The sequence below is a fragment of the Haemaphysalis longicornis genome, unplaced genomic scaffold (genome assembly GCF_048455015.1).
Source record: "Haemaphysalis longicornis isolate Haplotype H1 unplaced genomic scaffold, Haemaphysalis longicornis Haplotype H1 scaffold_13, whole genome shotgun sequence".
NCBI lineage: Eukaryota > Metazoa > Arthropoda > Arachnida > Ixodida > Ixodidae > Haemaphysalis > Haemaphysalis longicornis.
The window spans coordinates 82,851,861-82,872,734 of record NW_027526233.1 but is presented as its reverse complement, the minus strand read 5'-3'; positions in this window follow the sequence as shown (position 1 = coordinate 82,872,734).

The window sequence follows — 20,874 nt, the reverse complement described above, 5'->3', positions numbered from 1 at the left end:
TTTCCTCTAACAACAAAGTTCCAACAACCTGCCCCCCACGAAATTGGCAGGGCGGGGTTTATGAGTTTTCCTCAGAACGCACTTCTAAGGGGTACAGGATCCGAATGGAACGCTGTAACTGCGATCCATCAGCGAGTTTGACGGAGCAGGCTCTAATCTTTCCGTCGCGTCCAACGTGAAGATCTGTGATGCGCGCCAGTCTCCAGGTTTGGCGAGGCCTGAGAGGATCATCGACTAATACGATGTCTCCGACACTGACAGCTGCTGTTGACTTGATGGGGCGAGACGATAGCTCCAGCAGGTACTCGGTTGCCCATCTTCGCCAGAAGGTTTCCAGGAGATCTTGCCTTTTTGCCCACAGGGTATGAAGATGCGAAAGTTGGAAACGACAGAGTTCTGATGATGTCGGGCTAGGAACAGAGGTCAGCCGGTTCCCTGTTAGAAAATGGGCTGGAGTCAGTGGCTCGGGTTCCTGGCTATCGTTGAAAACGTACGTGAGTGGCCTGGAGTTTATAACGGCCTTCACTTCGGTGAGGAGGGTAACAAGTTCATCTCTTGTCACACATTGTTGTCCCAGAGTCTTTTTCAGTGCTAGCTTCACCGAACGGATGGGGCGCTCGTAAAATCCTCCCCACCATGGCGCCCGCTGCAAGATGAATTTCCATTCAATCTTGTGGTTGGAAAAGGTGTTTTTCACTTGTGGATCACGGATTGTCTCCCAAAGTTGTGTGACTTCCTTTTTGCAGCGTTTGAAGGTGAGGGCGTTATCGGTGTACACTACAGAGGGAAAACCTCTGCGTAAAACAAAGCGACGAAACGCATTCAAGAAGGATGGCGCTGTCTGCTCGTCTATGAGTTCGAGATGTATAGCCCTAAATACAGCGCAAGTAAACAGCGCCAGGTACACCTTTGTGAACTTCCGTGCCGTGCGTACAAACAACGGTCCCGTGAAGTCGATTCCGACAACAGTGAACGGGTCGGTTTCTGTGACTCTGTCCTTTGGCAAAGGGGGAACCACTTCCTCCATGGGTTTTGCATGGTGCCGTCGACAAACAGTACATTCAGAAATAACTTTCTTCACAAGCTGTCGTCCCTGAAGAATCCAGTACCGCTGTCGAAGGTCTACGAGCGTGTCTCTCACACCGGCGTGTAGAAGCTTACGATGATGTTTCTGCACAAGAAGCTTAGAGTAGAAGTGTTGCTTCGGTAAAATACTGGGATGGCGCTCCGAATACAACTGCTGACTGTGGTGTATTCTTCCAGACACGCGCAGCAGAGCCTCGTCATCGATAAATATGGTAGTGTTTCGAACGGGAGAAGCTCGAGGTGGCAATTCTCCTTTTTGTACCGCTATGATGTCGTCGTGGAAAGCTTCTGCTTGAACGGTTCGAAGCCAGAACTTTTCTCCGCGTTATCGATCTCATTTGGAGTAAGGGGTCCTTTCAGCACGCTTTTGTGACGTAGCTTGTCGAGAAAGCGGAGAGTCCATGCCGTCGTTCGGATTAAACGAACGATGGAGCTGAAACGTGCTATGTCCATGACCGGCGGGTGTGTCTGAGGTGTAGGCGCCAGCACTTGTAGTGCATCGTTCAAAACAGCTTCCTTTTTCGCTTCGGCCATGAAGTCTCTATCGCACATTGGTTGTGGCGGCCACTCTTCGGGTACCTTTTAACCACGGGGGTCCATGCCACCATAAGTCCGATGAAATTAGCTGTTGTGACGTGATGCCTCTCGTCACCATATTGGCCGGGTTCTCCTTTCCTGGGCAATGTTTCCACCAGAATGTTTTGGTCTTGGCGTGGATTTCGGTGACTCTGTTTCGAACGAATTGTTTTCATCGGTTTACATCTCCCCTTATCCAGTGAAGCGCAATCATGGAGTCAGTCCATAAATGTACGTCACTGAAGGCGTCAGGAAGGTGAGCCGTTATAAATGCACATAGTCGTGCTGCCACGAGACAAGCCAGCAGCTCCAATCTAGGCAGGCTTATCTCCTTGATAGGAGCGATCCGAGACTTGCTGAGCAGGAGTGTGGAGAAGGATTCTCTATGCTGGTCGAAAGAATAAATACGCGGCGGCTCTATAAGCTAGGGGGCTGGCATCTGCGAATATATGAAGAGCTCTTCTTGTGCTTCCTGGTAAGAGGTTGTGTCGGTAAAACCGTGGAACCACGATTGTGCTCAATGCGGGAAGCTCGTTGCACCAGTTCTGCCACTCTGACAATATTTCTCGTGGTACCGCTGCGTCCCAATCCGTTTTCAATTTCCAAATTCTTTGGAAACAAATTTGCCTCTGATAGTGAAAGGTGCCAGAAATCCCAGCGGGTCATATAACCTGCTTGTTGCTTGTAGCACGAACCGCTTGGTGTCGTTCCGACGCTGAACGAAATCGGTCACGCCTTCAGGAGAAAAGGCCAGTTCGTCAGTGTCTGCATGCCAAACCAAGCCGAGAACCTTGATTAGGCCGAGAGCTTGTCCGAGGGGAAGCTCTTCGCAGGTTTGCTTTAGTCGAAGGTTTTCAAGGACGGCTTTGTCATTTGATGCCCACTTGTGCAATTTCATTGAAGCGGTTGCGAAAAGTGTTGTAGCTTCGGTGGAAAGTTTCAGTGCCTCGGAAATGGTTTCGGCTCCTGTTAAAATGTCATCCAGGTAAATGCAGCCTTGTAACCGAGCAACAGTGTCTGGAAACTGCGATGACATTTTGTGGAGGTGGTAGTTAATTGTGGTGGCAAGTAAGAACGGACTTGAAGTTGTACCAAAGGGCACCCGTTTCATTCGCCACTCCATTACTCTCGGAAGGGGTTCGTTTGGAACAGGTGCTCTCTCGAACCAGAGGTAACGCAGAGCGTCTCTGTCACATTTGTGAATGGCGATTTGCAAAAAAGCCTTTTCTATGTCTGCAACCAATGCTATACGGTGCGTGCGAAACTTGAGTAGCAGACCTAATAGGTCTGCATTCAGGTTGGGACCGCTGTAGAGGCTTTCGTTTAGAGATGCATGACCACGTGCGTGCGCCGATGCGTCAAACACAACGCGAGATTTTGTCGTCCGCTCCTTCCTGATAACAGCGTGGTGAGGCATGTAATAAACTGGGCCTTCAGTGCTGCCCATAGCCACCCTCTCAGCCATGTCATCGTTGGCGTATTTCGAGATCGCTGTGTGATACGCAATCAAGAGGTCGGGACTTTGTGGAAGTCTTCGCACAAGTTGAGTCAGCCGTCGTTCAGCGTTCGCCTTGTTATTGTCCAGCTCGACCGATGGCTTCCAGGGAAGTCGTACTTCGTACCGACCATCGATTTTCCGTATAGAGTTGTTGAACTGAGCCAGTGTTGCCTCGTCTTGCGGTTGCTCACACACCTCCGAGCGAATTCCGATAGTGTCGAGGTCCCAGAACCGTTCTAGGAAACGTTCGGCGGTGGCCGCATGAGATTTCCGTACTACGGTTTGTGAACAAAGTGCTGCGGTTGTTGACTCAGAAGTAGGTCCGTGTAGAGTCCACCCAAAAACTGTCTCGATGGCTTTCAGGCCATTTCTGAAGGTCTTTGTTCGGCCTGTGATGAAGTCCCAATAATGCTCAATGCCGACCAGGATATCGATTTCATCTGAAACCGCCTTACCGGTGTGTAAATCTATTGCTGCTAGAGTGCAACCACATTCGCGTAGCTCTTTCAAGGCATTTTCGGTAGGGACAGGAATAGGCCGGTCACAGATTTGTTCAGTAACAAGGGCGTCGATCTTAAAAGGAGGGCCTTCGTTGATTCCACGTAGAGCAATCTCAACTCTACGGAACGTCTTCGGTTTGTCTTGTCCGCCGAAGAAACCCACGGAAAGCTTTTCCCGGTCCGCTGTGGGGCACGCTAATCTTCTGGCTAATCCAGCCGTAACAAAGGTTCGTTGGCTGCCTCCGTCGAATAGGATTCATGCCATAATTTCTTTCCTCTGTGGAGACGCGTATACCACGGCAGTTTGTAAGTAAATGATTTTCCTTGTGGCGACGGTTGGGGATGCGGCTGCTTTTAGTTGAACGGGAGTAGCCTGCGGTCATTGATGCCTTGAACTAGAAGTTACGTCGGGCTCGCACATCGTCGAAGCATGCCGGCGGTGGCATTTGGTGCAGTTGACCTTTTTCCTGCAGGTTCTGGCCATATGATTCCGGGCTGTGCAGCGGAAACATCGACCATCTTGCTGAAGCATTGTCTTTTTGTCCCGAACTGTAATGGGAGCGTCGCAACTGTCGGTACAGTGATCCTTCGATTTGCCGAAGAAACAAGGAAAGGTTTCGCGACTTCCGGATGTCACTGAAGCGAATCCTCGAGTAGTGGAAGGTCGAAAACTCTTCTGCAAATTCTGAGGTCCTTCGCGACGACCCGGACGTTTTGGTTCGTTCGCCCCCAAGCAACCGTCCGTGGGTTCTCTCGACTCTACCTCTGCTTTGAGAAAATCAAGCAGAGGAGCCAAACTCACAGGATTGGAAGCAGTTGCATCAGCAGAAGTAGCTGCGTTGTCCTGATGGGCCGAGCGACGATTGAACTCCAAAATGAGGTCTTTTGGAAGTCTCCGAAAAATCAAGGGGCGGAGCACAGTAGAGAAAGAGTCCTCTGCGACGTGTAAGGCCTTTAGTCCACGGATATGTGCCTGAAGTGTGTCATAGAGACGACGCAGACCAAGGACGTCTTCCGATGAGCGGATGGGCTGCAGATCAATAAGGTTCTCGATGTGATCTTGCACGATCAGGTCCGACTTCGCAAATCTGTCGACAAGTATGTCTCTTGCGTCTTTGTAACATCGAGACGTTGCGGTAAGGCCTGCGATGGCAGCCGATGCGGTTCCTACAAGCGATGACCTGAGGTACGCGAACTTGTCACTGTCGGTTAGCGTCGGGTTGTTGTGGACAGTGGACTCAAATTGCTCCCAGAATTGGTTCCAGTTGCGCGGACGGCCATCAAATTTCGGTAAGTCGATGCGTGGAAGCTTGATACCGTGGCTGGCCCCACGCGGCGGAACTGGTTCTGTCGAGGCGGCCGAAGACACAGCGGCTGCGGCTCTCAACTCATTGATGCGTTGGCTTAGCTTAGACAAACACGTGACGGTTTTGTCGTTGTACTCTGCGGTGCGAAGATATTCTTGCTCCATATCTTGTCCCGTCAAATGAGGCTCGATGTCGCGGTCCGTCTGCTTCAGCTCGGTAGACATTGCAGTAACGCGGTCATGGAAGGTAACGTAGTCCTTCAGACTCACCCCGTCTCGGTCCAAGGCAGCCTCGGTTTCAGAAATCAGCTTCGTTAGTAGAAAGCGTTGCGACTTTCGCTTGCTTTTCAGCTGATTCATGATGGTGCCGGCCGATGTGTTCGGAAGGTCTCGCTGGCACGGTTGCGGTGTCCTTGAAACGGTCGTCCGCCCTTCGGTGATGGGAATGCCATCACTGGTTCGTGGTCCCCACGGATTTCGGCACCACGCTTGACACGAAGACGGCGCCCTTCAAGGACAACTGGCGGCTTTATTGAGCGTCTCGCAGACCACCCTCAGTTCACCTCCATGACCGAACATGAAGAGGACGACGACGAAGTGCACGAGCCGGGCCCATACCCCAAGCATGCAATGCAGGCCCAGCGCCACCATTCAATGTCACTTCTTTTTCCTCTAACAACAAAGTTCCAACAGGCTTCTCACGATTCACTAGCATTTCCCATGGCCAACCCAAGGAATCCATGGCTCGTACACTGCAAGGTAGGGCTAGTCTCCAAAAACATTTGACAGGAGGACTGGAGACTAGCGCAGCCCACAGGCTCTATAGGTGGAAACCAGTAGCCCACCCACCAATGTCATAAAACATCCAATGGAGTGAGTCTCTGCTAAGTATTAAGCAGGTTCAAAGGATAGGTTTGCATTGATAGATTTTTATGCAAAACATGAACTGTGCGTAAATTAACTATTTAGGGTGCACAATAGTCATTGTTCTTATTTCGGACAGTTCTCTAAGGGTTGCCTAGATGTTCTTTTACAAAAAAAGTAAAAGCTCTCAGTTAGGGATCTCAAACACATTGTTTAGCCTCTCCAGTCCAAGCTTGAGGGAACTCGGCTGATAGTTGGTGCCAACTGTCATCCTGGCTTGCTAGCTCCCTGAGCAAGCACATGAATGAAGTGACTAAGAAAGATGGTGACCAAAGTGAAAAGAGAAGGTGGATCCTGAGCAACCGCCCTTGATGATCTAAACAGTAGAAAAGAGTGGTGATGACTCACAGTCCACGGCTGGGGCGTTAAAATACCTTTTTATATACATGTACAGGCATTTACAAACTTTTCTCCAAAAAATCTCATGATTACACACAGTGCCTCCATGAAAGGGGTTTGTTCCTAACAAGGTGGTTGAAATATGTTATTAGTAACAACGTAAACTCGTCATTCACCCCTTTAACTCAGCACGCTTACGAGCTTCGTTTTAAAAACCCCTCTGTTTCTATTTCACGCATAAATGAACCGTTTATGCATTATTCTCCTATTTACCATGTTCGAAGTAAACACAGGTGTTATACCGTAAAATCTGCTGTGCCGAGTGCAAGCATGTGTAACATTCTTCAATGGTGTAACGTGCGAAACATGAAGTTCAGTGCTGATAAACTTAAATCAGGGAGAAAAAAGCTTCCCATATTGCTTCTTTAATTTTGTATTTATTCTCTCCACCAAATACCTTGGTGGTAACTCAAATTATCTCACCTTTTCCCTAGGCCTTTATTATTGTTGTGCTCTCCAATTAGACATTCTCAGCTGGAGCATGCCTGCTTAATTCAGGCCCCAACCATGCTTTGCTATTTCACAATTGCCTCTTTCTGAAATGTTGCTGTTTAGGTTTTGCCAATGATTTTCAACAGGCCACTTAACTAGTGTCAAAACCATCTTATACCTTTAAGTGCTATTTACAGCAAACAGTATTCTATCATTTTTCATAACAGTTTTTGTTGTAACATCTAAATGATTTTGTTACCCTGCCAGCCTGGTTCATAAATCTTGGCATGAACCTAAATGTCTCATTGCAATACATTCACATTCCCGTCTTGCAGCAAATCTGCCGTAACAGAAACCACACGTTTTGGCTTTCCAGCGTATCTTTCGTGTCAGCAAAAAGGAATCTTTTTTTTGGCTCCTTTGCAGCGCTTTGTAGTCAAGCAAAAAGATCACTTGCTGGTTTGGCTTACTCGCAAGACTCTACTGTAGTGCAAGAAAGTATCACTTGCTTATTGCTTTTTTGTTGTTGTTTTAATGCTGTGCATCTTCCAGAAAATCACTGGCATTTTGTTTGGAAATGGAGCTTCCCACCACAGACTCTGCAGAGAAAGTGGAGCTACTCACTCTCCTTTTGCATAGCCACAAAAGATTGGCAGATCACTTGTCATTGACAAGCAAGTTGGTTACTAGTTGGGGAGGAAAACACAGCGCTGATAAATGGTGCTGAAGTACTAGGAAAGGTGTCGTGATCAACATGGTTTCCGTGTGTTAGCAGTTTTTTGTCCAGTTTTTTCCAGTGTTTTTCATGACAATTTGCCAGGGTGCATTAACATGGCCTGTTTTTGTGTAACGAAAATGTCAACAGCGAAGCACTTATCAATGCTCACAAGATGCTCATTGATACCAGAGCAAAAGTACGTTCAGTAGTAGTTTTATTGCTAAAGCCATCCATAATCCATACCCCTCCCAGCTGTTCTGCAACTTTCCCAAACACCGACGGACATTCACATCCACGCAGGTGACCTTTGTTCCAGCTCTCGCAATAGGTATTAAGAAGTACTCTCGTGAGTATGTCAAGCTCGACACCAACCATTTCCCCGTAGTTCTACTTGATAAACTTTTTTTAAATCTGTTGGCTTAAAGTGTTCTTGAATTGCCCGTTTTGTGGAAGAGAAAACAGCCAATGGGCACACAGCACACAACCAATGAATGTGCTTTCTACAGTTAGCTTGACTAGCACCATTGTGAACGAAATGTGGGACATTATATTGGGCCACTCATCATTTAGTAAATTCACTTGGGCAATTTTCCAAAACAGTTTACACAGTGCGGAGTAAACAGCAATAGAATGTGAAACATCCCCTCACAATTGGAAACTATTCCTGTTCCCTATCACTACCCCAAAGGCTTGGACAGCAAACGCTTAAGCGCACTTCACCAGTTGCGTATACAAGCATTAGTGCCAAGTTGAATTCGGCAGAGTGCTTGCGATGGCCATACAGATGTCACAGCCACTTGGAATGTGTGGATATACTGCAAGCCTCTGAGATAAGCTCTCATCATCGTTAGCCCATCATGATGAGAGTGAATCAAAGTATTGTGGCTGGTTATGTTCAATTCCAACCAAGCCAAACACAAGAGTAAAGGAACGAGCCTATCAATATACATTCTCAAAGGAGATGCACGAGGAAGTTTGGTTGCGTAACTAGGTTAGAGGAGGCAAAAGCACTTCAGCGAAGGGACGGGAAATAAATGAACAATAACTAAACTGTCACTTTTGTACCTTATGCACACCAGACTTCAAAGGACTATTTAGCAGAAGTGCCAAACTTGGCCCACACGGCGATCTTATCGGCTGCACTTCTCCCATGCTTGCACAGTTGGAGCGTGAGCCTCCTTGCACAAGAAGCCAGCCAGTCAGCGAATGTTTTCAGCGGTATCTTGAGTAAATGTCCATGGACGGGCAGTTGGGCTCCACCCACTGAGGTGAAGCAAGCTGGGCTCCCTGCACAAATTCTACAGCGCCGCATGCACAGATCGTTCCCGCGGAGTAGTCAGGATACACTTCTCGGCGATAGTAGTACTTGCCCAGGGGAAAAATTGCAGAAGCTACATGCGAGGTTGAATTGCGTTCTATGATGCCATGTGCTACCTGACAAAACTATATTCGTGCACACGCTGACACTGCGTCGTTCGAGTTGGCATGTCATCAAAGACAGCTACATCGTTAGCCACAGCGCGACGCGATGGATAATACTGATCCCCACGTTATATCATTGAGCCACCAGAATCGGAACACAAGGATTGGCATGAAAGAAGCGAGGCACAAGCAGCCAACGAATGCAGCCGCGTAAAGCCGATGGCACGCGAACTGCAAGACAACATGAAGCTTACAAAATATAAAACCACAACACGACAGTTCTAGGAGCATGTAAAAAGCAGGGCGAAGCAGCATGCAGAAAAGGATGCGTTAGGCTTACCTCCGCTTGCAACATCAAGTTCACGAAAAATACCCAATCTCACTAATTACAAGCACACCTCCCAACAAGAAAAAATCGCCCCGAGGCAGCCGAGCACGTAACGATCAGAGCCTTGGTAACGATGCGTCAGGCCTCCCCTTCGAACCACGGACGGAGAACATCGGGACACAAGACGTGAACACCGTGCTGCCGTCGTCGTTAGCCATTCGTTAGCACAAAAAAGCGACATCAAATGGCGTAAATATGACGTATATTTTGTGACGTCACAGGAAATCACGTGATTAGTTTATCTTGACGTCACTTCTGCGTGGCAGCAGCCTCCGCGAGGGGGGCCCGTCTTGTACCACGTGCGTGGCACGAGCCTTACCCATATAAAAAAACATTGTTCAAGATTTGCCCAGTGATGGCTTCAGGCTAATTGAAGCCGACACAGAGGGCTGTTTTGTAGTGTCGCTAGAAAGCCTTTTCTAACGAAAAACCTGCACAGCTAACAAGAAAAAATCCAAGCTTGCAAACTGGGCAATTTCAAGCCTGCAAACTGCAAAAACAGATGGAAAGGGCTTTAAAGTTTCTATCCCCCATTGGCCCTAAAAATGGTGTTGCCGATTAAGAAAACAAAAACATGTCGCTGAAGCCTGAAGCAATATGGGGTCTGGCAGACAGTGCGCATTTCGCCAAGTTATGATATAAACCTAGGAATGAAAATTTACCACTCTGTGTAACGGTTTAAATACGCAAACAAATTGCATTTTACATTCCGTCTTATTGTCGGTGTGCAGTTTTCCGCATCGAGGAACATTGTGATGGTGCATGTAACAATAGGACTGAGGCTAAAATGAACCTGCACAGCTGGCATGCGGGGCAGATTCAAACAAGCCGTGGAGCTCGCATCCGTCGTATATAAAAAGGAAACAACGTCCTAAGCACTGACAGCATCGTAACAATTACGTGGAATAACAACGGTGCCCATCTCACGCTGAAGTACTCCGGAAATAATTTTACCCATTAAAAGCACAGGGCGATGTTTGTTTACCAACGACCATTGCATTTTATTGCGCTTGGCAGTCTATCGGTTCAAGTCTTTTCTTGCGCTAAGTGGGACAAGTGGGGTTAAAGCTTAGCCTATTGGATTCGCCGCTTTGCCAATAAAATGCAAATCCACTCTCCCGTGCCGTCACTACTGGTAAACAGAAGGCATAAAGCTTACGGTTATAGAAAAAAATTGTCAACTGCCAGTGTTTCCAAGAACGCAGTGTAATAAACTCGTCTGAACGCCCCTCTCTCTTCGAACAGACCGCATGGAAGGCTCGAGTCATTCCTGCCAGTCTGGAAACAGTTGTAATGGAAACCAATAGAAATGAGTCGTCTTCGAAGCGCTTGACGAGTTTAAAGTCTAAATGTCTAAAATGTTTAAATATCTAAAGTTGAGATTCTAAATGTCTTGACAAGTGAAAAGTCTAAAATGTCCTGTCATACGGGCGCGAAGGCAAGCGTCTGTAGTGGGACAGACATCCTGGATTGAGTCGAAAACTTTAATACTCGCTGTTGGGAACGCTGTAGAGAACGGCACGTGCACAAAAGGTATGAATGGTCAATAACGAAATGGAGCGAAATGAGGGCCCAAATGTAGTCCGTCAATCCAGGGGCCTAGTTGTGAGTGAAGGCTGATGTAAGAGCCTCCACGACGTGAACCCTTCTTCGCGCCACCTCCTGGTGGCGAATGAAACCGTCAGGAAGGTTAGAGCCCTACGGGGGAACAACTGCAAGTGTGAGGCACCGAAGGTGTTCTCTGTCGGTAATCATTAGAAATTAACTCAGTAGAAATATTGGAGTGAATGCGTCGTAAGAATATACGGGTCGCACCATCCTTCTGTTGCTGTCCAGGAGTGGACGTCCTCTGTTCCCAAGTAATCTTCACTCTGAAACTGTTGAAGCCTTCACGTTGGCGGTTGGGTTAAAGGTTAGTTGATGCACTACCTTCAAACAGTCTCGAACAGCTTGCATTGAGTCCGTAAAAATCACTACAGGTTTTGATTACTCCACTCTAAGCAGCTGTCAGTTCTGCCTTTGAACTGAGCAAGCGTTCACATAGGCCCCTCAGCGGCTTAATAGTGGCATTTTTGTCAAAATTGCATGCCAGGAATCACGACTGCAGTGGTGACAAAACTGCCCGAATCACTGGCGTCGACGTAAAATTTATTTGATTAGAACTGGGTGCAAGTTCTGGCACGAAAGAGCTAGGATTACCCGGAGCCTTGCAGTCAGTAATTGATATAAATTTATTATATCAACATTATCATGAGATAAAGTCGAAACCCCCATATCACTGTCACGCGTCACATTAATGAGAATAATGGTTGGCGCACACAAACGGAGTCTGAAAGAGACTTTAAGGTAGGTGAAGGTATAAGGAGGTAGGAAAAATAAATATTACTAGTGTTGTAAAAACATACCAAGAACCCCGACTGCCACTTCAGTTCTTAAACTATACCGTCGTTTTCACGCTCTCTCCTATTGCTCCACATTACTTCTTAAACGACATTTTCATACCACACTTTGCGTCGCTGTACCGAATGTTCGCGACAGTTGGGTGTCCAACGTCGTCAAGGCAGCATACATGAGCGCACCGCCGTGACTTAGGTGACCAGGCCAGCTGGGCGAAGCCACTGGTGCGTCGGAGCCCGTGTACGTCGGTGCTGCGGCCAGCGGAGCGTCGGCGCTGAGGTCCAGAGCACTTGTGTCGACTGCTCGAGAAGGTCAGCGGAGCATTGCCGCTTGGGCCATGCGGTTACCTACGCAGTGGATCCCGCCTCCTTTAGTCGCCTCGAACCACAATCTCAACCTCCACCTGCTCCTCGTCTTCTTCCTCCTTCTTCCCTCCACTTCCTCCTCCAGCTTCCGAAATTTCTGACTTGTTTCCCCCTCCTTTTTTGTTGTCCAAATCTTCATCGCAAACTGGTTCCTGCAACCACCTTGTCAGGTTAAAGAGCATAGGTGCCAGGAAGCCACATTGTGGTATCCCTGGGATTGTTGAGAAGGAGACTAAGAGCTATCCGGAAATGCCCATGCAGATAATGGAGCAATGCGTATTCAGTATTTGAGCTCGCGTAGCTTGCCCAATAAGCACCTTGATGTCCACTGGAGACCGCAAGGTGGTTCCGAAAGACCTGAGGAGGTGCTAGTCATCAGGAGTCATGCCAGTCGAGCAGAGAGAACAGGTGCTGTGGCTGCTTCGACATGAAGATCAGGCGGCAGCGTCAAAGCAGCACGCCGAGACAAGAGCACGGTGTCAGAACAGCATCCACCAAAAAAGCAGGCGACGCGCCAATAACGCCCGAGTGCTCGACAACGCAGCACCATTTTCGGGGAGGCCTACAAGAGGACTTATTTACATTTTTAGCGCGTGTAAAAACAATTGGTGGTGCAGCGGTGGGCTAGAGGTAGAGTATCCGCCTCGCGTGCAGGAGGACTGTGGTTTTAATTTCGATGCCGGACAACGCCCACCGGATTAAAAAAAGAACCGCGTGTTTATTTAGTTGCGGAATGAGGCTTGGGTTGCGGCCTGACCCCGGCGAGCACTGCCGGTAACGCACTCCCTCACCAGAGCACGATTGGCCACCATGGTGTAGTAGTGGCCACAACGCCCCATGAATGCGCCAATTAACCCACGGCCCTCCGTCTCCAGTGGCTGCGAAACATCTGACCACGGCGGCAGTCATACCTGTGACGCAGCAAAGGGTACTAGAATCCCTGGAGCCGGACAGGCCGCCATTGGACTATTAACGTGGCAACGTTTATCACGAGAACTTTGCGAGTCTAGAGGGGTTGTTCGAGGAATTAGAGGGCATTAAATGGGATGTCATAGGGCATAGTGAGGTTAGGAGGACAGTTTACGTGCTATGTTACCGTGGTCTAGTGGACAGAAGAGAACTGGGAGTGGAATTTCTATTCTATGAAAGCATTGCTGGCAAAGTAGAAGAGTACTATTGCATTAACGAAAGGGCAGCCGGTCTTGTAATTAGGCTTAATAAGAGGCACAAACTAAAGGTGGCACAGGGCTGTGGCCTACATTCAGCCCTGACGACCAGCTAATTGAACGCTTCAATAAGCTGTGGAATCAGCAATGTTTAAATTCAGAATACCGTATACCGCAGTTATGGAGACTTCAATGCTGAAGTTGGCAAGAATCAGGTTGGTGACCAGACAGTTGGAAACTATGATTTGGGCTGTAGAAACAGCAGAGGGGACCTACTTGTCGAGTTTGCAGAACGGAATAATCTACGCATCATGAATACCACCTGCAAACAGGAGAGCCGGAAGTGGACGTGGAGCAGCCCGAATGGTGAGCATAACAATCTTACACGCATTATCACGAAGTGTACAGAAAAAGTCGGGGGCACGATGGCTAGACAAGATACTGGAAAACTTTCCCAGGAGATGAAAGGCTTGATATAAAAACTGCAAAGCATGACAATCTCCGCCCCAGATGACCTAATAGATCTAACGAGCTTTCGAAGTTAATCAATAGGCGTAAGACAGCTGAAATACAGAAGTATAATATGGAGAGGATCAAATACGCTTCAAAGAACGGAGGCAGCCTGAAAGCTGTGAAGAGGCGTCTAGGCATGGGGAGAAATTAGATCTATGCACCTAATCAACACCAAAGCAATGTCATCACAAATAGGGATAAAAAAGCCATAGTAGCCGAAGAGTTTTATATAGATCTGTACAGTAGCTGGGACATGCAGGATATTGCCGAAGGAGAAAGTAGTTCAGAGGAGATAGACATCCCACCAGTAGTGTCACAATAAGTAAAGAAGGCTTTGAAAGAAAAGCGGGCAAAGCACCTGGTGAAGGTCAGGTAACAGCAGACCTCTTGAGGGATGGCGGGGAAATTGTACTAGTAAAACTGGCAAACCTGCACACGCAATGCCTAATGACCGCGAGGGTACCGGTATCTTGGAAGAACTCAAACATCATCCAAATCCATAAGAAAGGTGACATGAAGGACTCGAAAAATTACAGGCCGATTAGCTAACTCTCAGAAGTCTACAAGGTGTTTACCAAGTTAATCGCTAACACACTTTCCGCAACCTTAGATTTCAGTAAACCTAAAGAACAAGCATGGTTTCGTAGAGGCTATTCAACAATGGACCATATTCACACGATCAATCAGGTGACAGAGAAGTGCGCTTAGTATACTGAACCCCTATATATAGCCTTCATAGACTCGAGAAAGCATTTTACTGGGTCGAAACCTCAGCCGTCATTCAGTCATTACGGAAGCAGGGTGTGGACGAGCATTTTGTAAGAATACTAGACGATATTTAGTGTGGGTACACAGCTACCATCATCCTCCATAAGGAAAGCAGTACAATACCTGTAAGTAAGGGCGTCAGACAAGAAGACACAATCTTTCCAATGTTATTCACAGAATGTTTACAAGACGTATTCAGAAAATTGGATTGGGAACAGGTGGGGTTAATGGAGAATACCTCAGTAACCTCAGATTTGCTGATGATGTTGCCTTGTTAAGTAACTCGGGGGACGAATAGCAAAGCATGCTTACCGCACTTTACAAACAGAGTAGAACCGTGGGCCTGAAAAGTAATACGCGGAAAACAAAAGTAATGATCAATAGCCTCGGGAAAGCACAGCGATTTCATATAGGTGGCGAGGCAGTGGAAGTGGTAAGCGAATATATCTACTTAGGCCAAGTTGTGACTCCGGATCCCAATCATGAGGCATAAATATTTGAAGGCAAAAATGGGGTAAAGTGCATTCAGCAGGTATCCTAAGGTAATGATTGGAAGCCTACCATTGTCCCTTAAGGAGAAAGTGTTTGACAGCTGCATCTCACCGGTACTCATCTATGGGGCAGAAACGTGGAGGCTCACTAAGATACTTCAAATAAACTTAAGGAGGACTCAGCGTGCAATGTAATGGAAGATGGTAGGTGTAACGTTCAGGGACAAGAAGAGAGCGGAGTGGGTCAGGGAACAAGCGCATTTTAAGGCCGTATTTCTTGAAATTAAGAAGTAATGAATATGGGCAGGGCGTGTAAAATGAAAGTAAGAGAACCGTTGGTCATTAAGGGTAACAGAGTGGATCCCTAGAGAAGGTAAGCGTGGCAGGGGCGAACGAAAGTTAGATGGGCAGATGAGATCAAGAAGTTTGCGGAGATAAATTGGCCACAGTTACCGCAGGACCGAGATCATTGGCGATTAATGGGCGATTAACCTTTGCCCTGCAGTCGGCGTAGATAGGCTCGTGATAAAAAGCAATTGATTGGTTGATTGATTGATTATAAGGTTTAACGCAGCGACGCTACACAGCCAATAGTGAAGGGCTGCAGGTTTATTTTGACCACCTAGGCATCTTGAACGTGCGCAGAAATCTCGAACACACGTGTTTTTTCGCTTTTCGCCTCCGTCAGGAAAACGGCCACTATGGCCGGCCGGAATCAAATCTCCGTTCTTAGACGCTGCGGCACAAGGCCTTAGCCACTGCAACCGCATCGGGTGTGTACAAAGAATGTATAGTGCCCAAAATTATGTTTAAGGTCTCACTTCACGTTGCGTTACTCTGTCCAGGAGAAATGTTCCGATTCCTTGACCTTCGGAGAACGAACGCTGCTCACGTTTGCTGAAACTGGGGAACGCATATGCCACGAGCTATGTCGCAAAGATAAGAAGCTCCGATTTTAATGATTGTACAATATATTCTGGCTTTTGCTTATCATAAATAGTTTGTCATACTCTCTCTCAGAGAAAAAAACATGTCCAATTTTTGCTCCTGAGGTACTTGCCCTAAGCAGACATTCAATTTCAATAATATTTGTACCATAAAAAGAAAAATACATTTACGTTGATATTCACACCGCGGCCCATAGGGGCTCATGCAGTGTTTTGGTTCTCTTTCGCTTCTTTTTGCCCTTCCAAGGGCTAAAAAACTTGCTATGGTGACGTCTGTAAGTAAACAGCACGTTTAGGTCAATTCAAATGCCGCTGCGTCTTGGTAGGGTGCTCAAACACCAACAATAGCTATCCTGGAACGCGGCTATGCGTCCTTCTCGGCCGCTGTTACGGGCGTCAGCGATGGCAGCAGCATACCACCACTGTCACCTCCGAATACGTCCGGCACAAGCGAATTTTATTGTCGCCTGGTTTACACCTGATACTGGTACAGTGAGAAGTGTGTATTGTTTTGTAGCGGGACAACGACTGCGGCCTCATTACGAATATATGCGTCGTCGAAAAATATATTTCGAGGATGCGATTACCCAATACCTGATAATAACCTGTGCCTCTTATAAGAATAGTATAAGCCACGCGAAAATGTTAAGTATATTCCAAGGCTGTGCGTCGTGAAAGATGTGCACTCATGCCTTTTACCAAAAAACAAGAAAAGTGAATTAAACCACTGAAAATTGGTCTGCAAGTCCGGCAGAAACAAAATAGCTCGTACAGAAATGAAAAAAAAACTCAGTGCAGCTTCTTAAATGCTAAAGACGTTCGTATAAACTTAAGCCGGGTAGGACTTACGAGGCCAACAAGTGTGCGAAATGCACTGCTATTTCGTGAGACATGCGGAGGAGGGGTGAGTACGTATTGTTGTGTACGATTGCGGAGCGAAATCAAGGAAAGAACGTTTTAGTACACACACACAAGCTACTCGTTCACGTCACTTCAACTTACAACTGATCCCTCGGCTACCGCATTTTTTGAGGTATACAAGTTCAAAACTGATAAAAGGTGTCGTTAGAAGAGTGGGATATCTGATAAGGGCTTCTGATTTCCGTTTGTGCTACATTCTGCAGGCTCCCTGCGTCATATGATTATGCTTCGAAAAAACGGTTAGTCGCGAACGGGCCCTGTTGAAGCCCTTCTCCGTCCTGCTCGCGGAGGATATATGTAACATATATAAATATTTGCGGGCGCTCAGCTCACGACAAGATGCCCCAGCATTATTTTTTTGTCGTGCGATGATCCGGGGTAAATGTTTGGATTATCCATCAAACTTATTTCGTAGAATGTTTGTAAAATATATATCCAGGGTAGTGATCAATATCTGAGGTGTTATATTAGCAAGCAAAACTGGCATGCTGTCAGGTATGAGCGCTTCACTAGGTTGCATAAGTAAACAAAACTGATTTACATCATAGTGTATAGCCATAGCATGACCATCTGGGGAAATTACGCTTACGAAGACACTGTTAGTAAATTTCAGGGCAGTGGAATCACAATCATCTCCATATGCGTATCCCGGTTTCGCGACGCCGACCTGTGACGCACACCTGGCGCTTGTACAGACCGAATGTACCAGACTAAGATCTCGTCACACACATTTACACTCTCGTAAACACACATTTGCGAACACAGTGAGTGCTCCACATAAATATGTATTTCCAAACCATACAAACGGTAAATCTTCGTCGTGAACGGGCCCCGAAAGCAACGTTGACAGTGGGGAGCGGGCCGACGACTCCCGCGGCGGCTTTCGAAACGGGCCGCTAGGGGGATTTCAGTGGCGCCCATACAGGCCGCGCTCGAGGCGTATAGCTTCTCGATTTGTGGTTCTCCGTTCGGGCAGCCGGAGAACTGGAAATTTGTGTACCGTTTTTAGGAGGTTTACATACCGCGTTAAAGCTACTTGCCTGCGTATGGATGTAAAGTCTCAGTTTGTATATTTTGTTTTCCAAGATAAAAATGCTCTAAATATCAGACGGTCTCTGCGTTTCCACTACGTGCTATCCGTCCCCAAAAGGAAGGTGCCTGAAAAGTGTGAGGCCATGCCGCTTGGCTTTCCAAGGCGCCACACGTTTTCCTGTATGGTATTTCTCTGTTCTACCATTACCGTCGGCATCGTTGCCCGCTGTCAGCAATACTGGACTCTCCGTGCCATGCTTGTCCAGAACCATTAAAGCAAAACGAGTTTGTGGAACGTGCCTGGAAAATCCGAACCAACGCCACCGGGCATACCCCACATATTCCACACTTTGCGGTGCTGCTACCGGGTCTTATGAATTTAAACGTCCGGCATCCACCATAGTGACCTCATAATATGAGCAGAAGGTTTGTCGAACTATTTGGCATCAAATAACATTAATCTTGCAGTGGCGCGCGGCCTAGGAACGTTTTGTTGCGCCGGAGCCCCGAACACTAAAGTCATTGGAACTACCCGACACAAGTTCGTTGGAATGCTGAAACGAGGCGCCCCGTTGATCGGCCGGGGGAATCTCGCCCTGCTGTCCCACGGCTGGACACAAACATGCATGGGCCTGACAAAGGGGCACCGATGAGTCAGCTCCGCCCCCTCCAGAGTGTCATATGATGCAACACCTTCGCGTATTTTCGTCAAATTCAAAGAGCGTCCCGGGGAGGGCGCTTATTGGCGAATTTAAAATGCAGGAGGCCGAAACAAATCCCAGGGGCTATAGGAGCCAAAACCGCGTGAAGGGCGATAGATGAGTAAGATAGATGAGGGAGCTGAGAAGTGCTTTCACAAATAATTTTGACACTCTCTCCCACTCCCCTTGCACTAGCAGACTATATACCACACTTGATCATGTCGTACATAAACCTCTCGTTAACTTACCGTCACCTCAACAGCTGCATCACTCGGCTCGGGGAAACACTGGACGAGGGATCAGGAAGGCACCTTCACAGCAACGAACACGCAACCACACGCACGCACACGCACGCACACATGCACAGGCACGCATGTTCCCACGCAGGCACACAAACACACGCACACCCACGCGTGCACGGGATCTCACGCAGTCACGAAGACGCACACTCACACATAGTGCGGTTTAATAGCCGTTCCGGTTCGACCGCATTGTGTCTCGGTTCAGTTCGGTTCAAATAAATCACGTACTGTGCCTGTTCGCTATATTAAAACGTCGTTACTACAATACAAGAATTTACTACAATGTAGAAATGTTTGCAGCAAGTTGGTTCGTATTGAAAGGAGGTTATGCGCACTAAAGACGAGGACTGTGACTTGGTGAGAGGGGCACTGGTGTCAACTATTCGCAGTCAATACAAGCTCCTACCTCGTCTCGTCACTGTCCTCGTCTTCCTTACAAACATTTTTTGGAGCAGAGAATCTGCTTTGTTCTTGGGCGTGCGTATTCAAGTTGCCAAAAAAGTTTGACGTCTTGGTACCGGGAAAACATGGCTATGAATTGTTATTTATGTCAAGATGTGGTTTTAGTTGAGCGCCGTAAAAATAACGCAAATTCAGTGTTGGTAGCTTTCATTCGTACAATATTATGGCAGCTACAAGGTTTAGAAATGATAAGATGATGATGATGGTTTGATTTTATTGACGCAAGGCCGACATGGGCAAAGAGCGCCAAACACAAAGTTATTTGATGAGGAGATAACACGAACTAAAATCAGTTAAAAGACTATGAGCACGGCTGGTGTAAAGGGCCAGGGTGAAGAACAAGAGTGGCTAAAAGATAAATAAGTTGGCTGGTGTATAGGACCAGGGGTAAAACTATGAGTGGTATGAGATGAGTTGTAAAAAGTGAACTTCTGATAAGAACTTAAAGGTGCGCTGAACAGAAAACATGGCATCGTCTCCTAATTAGTATGACGGGTGTGGTGGAATATGTCGTGTGTGTAGTTGTGGGAAGTGTTTGCGTCGTGTAATGTCGAGTGCCTTACATTGTATGAGGATGTGGATCACGGTTAGGGCCTCTCCACACCTGCTGCACAGAGGTCTTGGAGACCCTGTGAACAGGTGGGAGTGTGTTATATGAGTGTGGCCTATCCGTAACCTAGCAAGGGCAACTTCAGTGTGTCTGTTGTGTGTGTCAGTCGTGTATGGTCCCAAGAGTGGCTTTATTATGTGTAGTTTGTTGTCTGTCTGTTGATTCCAGAGTGCTTGCCATGTTTCGCGAAGGTGTTGTCTGATGTGTGGCTTGAGGTCAGTGTAGGGTACTGCTGCTATGTCCGGTGTATTTGTATGTTCAGCAGCAGCGGCCATCTGATGAGCGGTCTCATTTCCCGCAATCCCAGAGTGGCCTGGAACCCAACACATGATCACCCCGAGATTTAATGCATACGCTGACATAATGGTTTTAGACACTACATTAAGAACATGGTTTTTAGAACACTTGTTGGATGACAATGCATGTACAACACTCAGTGAATCTGTGAAAATGATAGACTTGGGTATTTCATGTTGCACTATGTGATTTAAAACAAGCAAAACTCCATGGGCTTCCGCCGTAAAAATGCTGGTCTTCGAGTTCAGGGTCTTAGAGACTCTAAAATCGGGTCCGTGCGCCGCACACGACACAGTAAGGGCAGTTTTTGATGCGTCACTGTAAAACTTTGCACATTCATACTTAGACTGCAGAGACAAGAAGTGCTGCAAAATAGCAGTTTGTGGTACCCTGCTTTTATCAATTTTCACGAAGGACAAGTCACAACACACAGGTTGAAGCTGCCAGGGTGGTAAGACGTCAGCAAAAGAAGGTGTGTAAATGTCTAAAAAGGAGATGTCGAAATTTGAAGCTTCCTGTCTCACTCTAAGTGAGAACGGCAAAGGGACAGACGGGCGATTTACAAACAGTGGCGATGCGGAGGTATCATTAAAAACAGGTTTAAAAGGATGGTTATTCAAAGATGAAATTTTAAAAGCGTAGAGAAAGTCCAC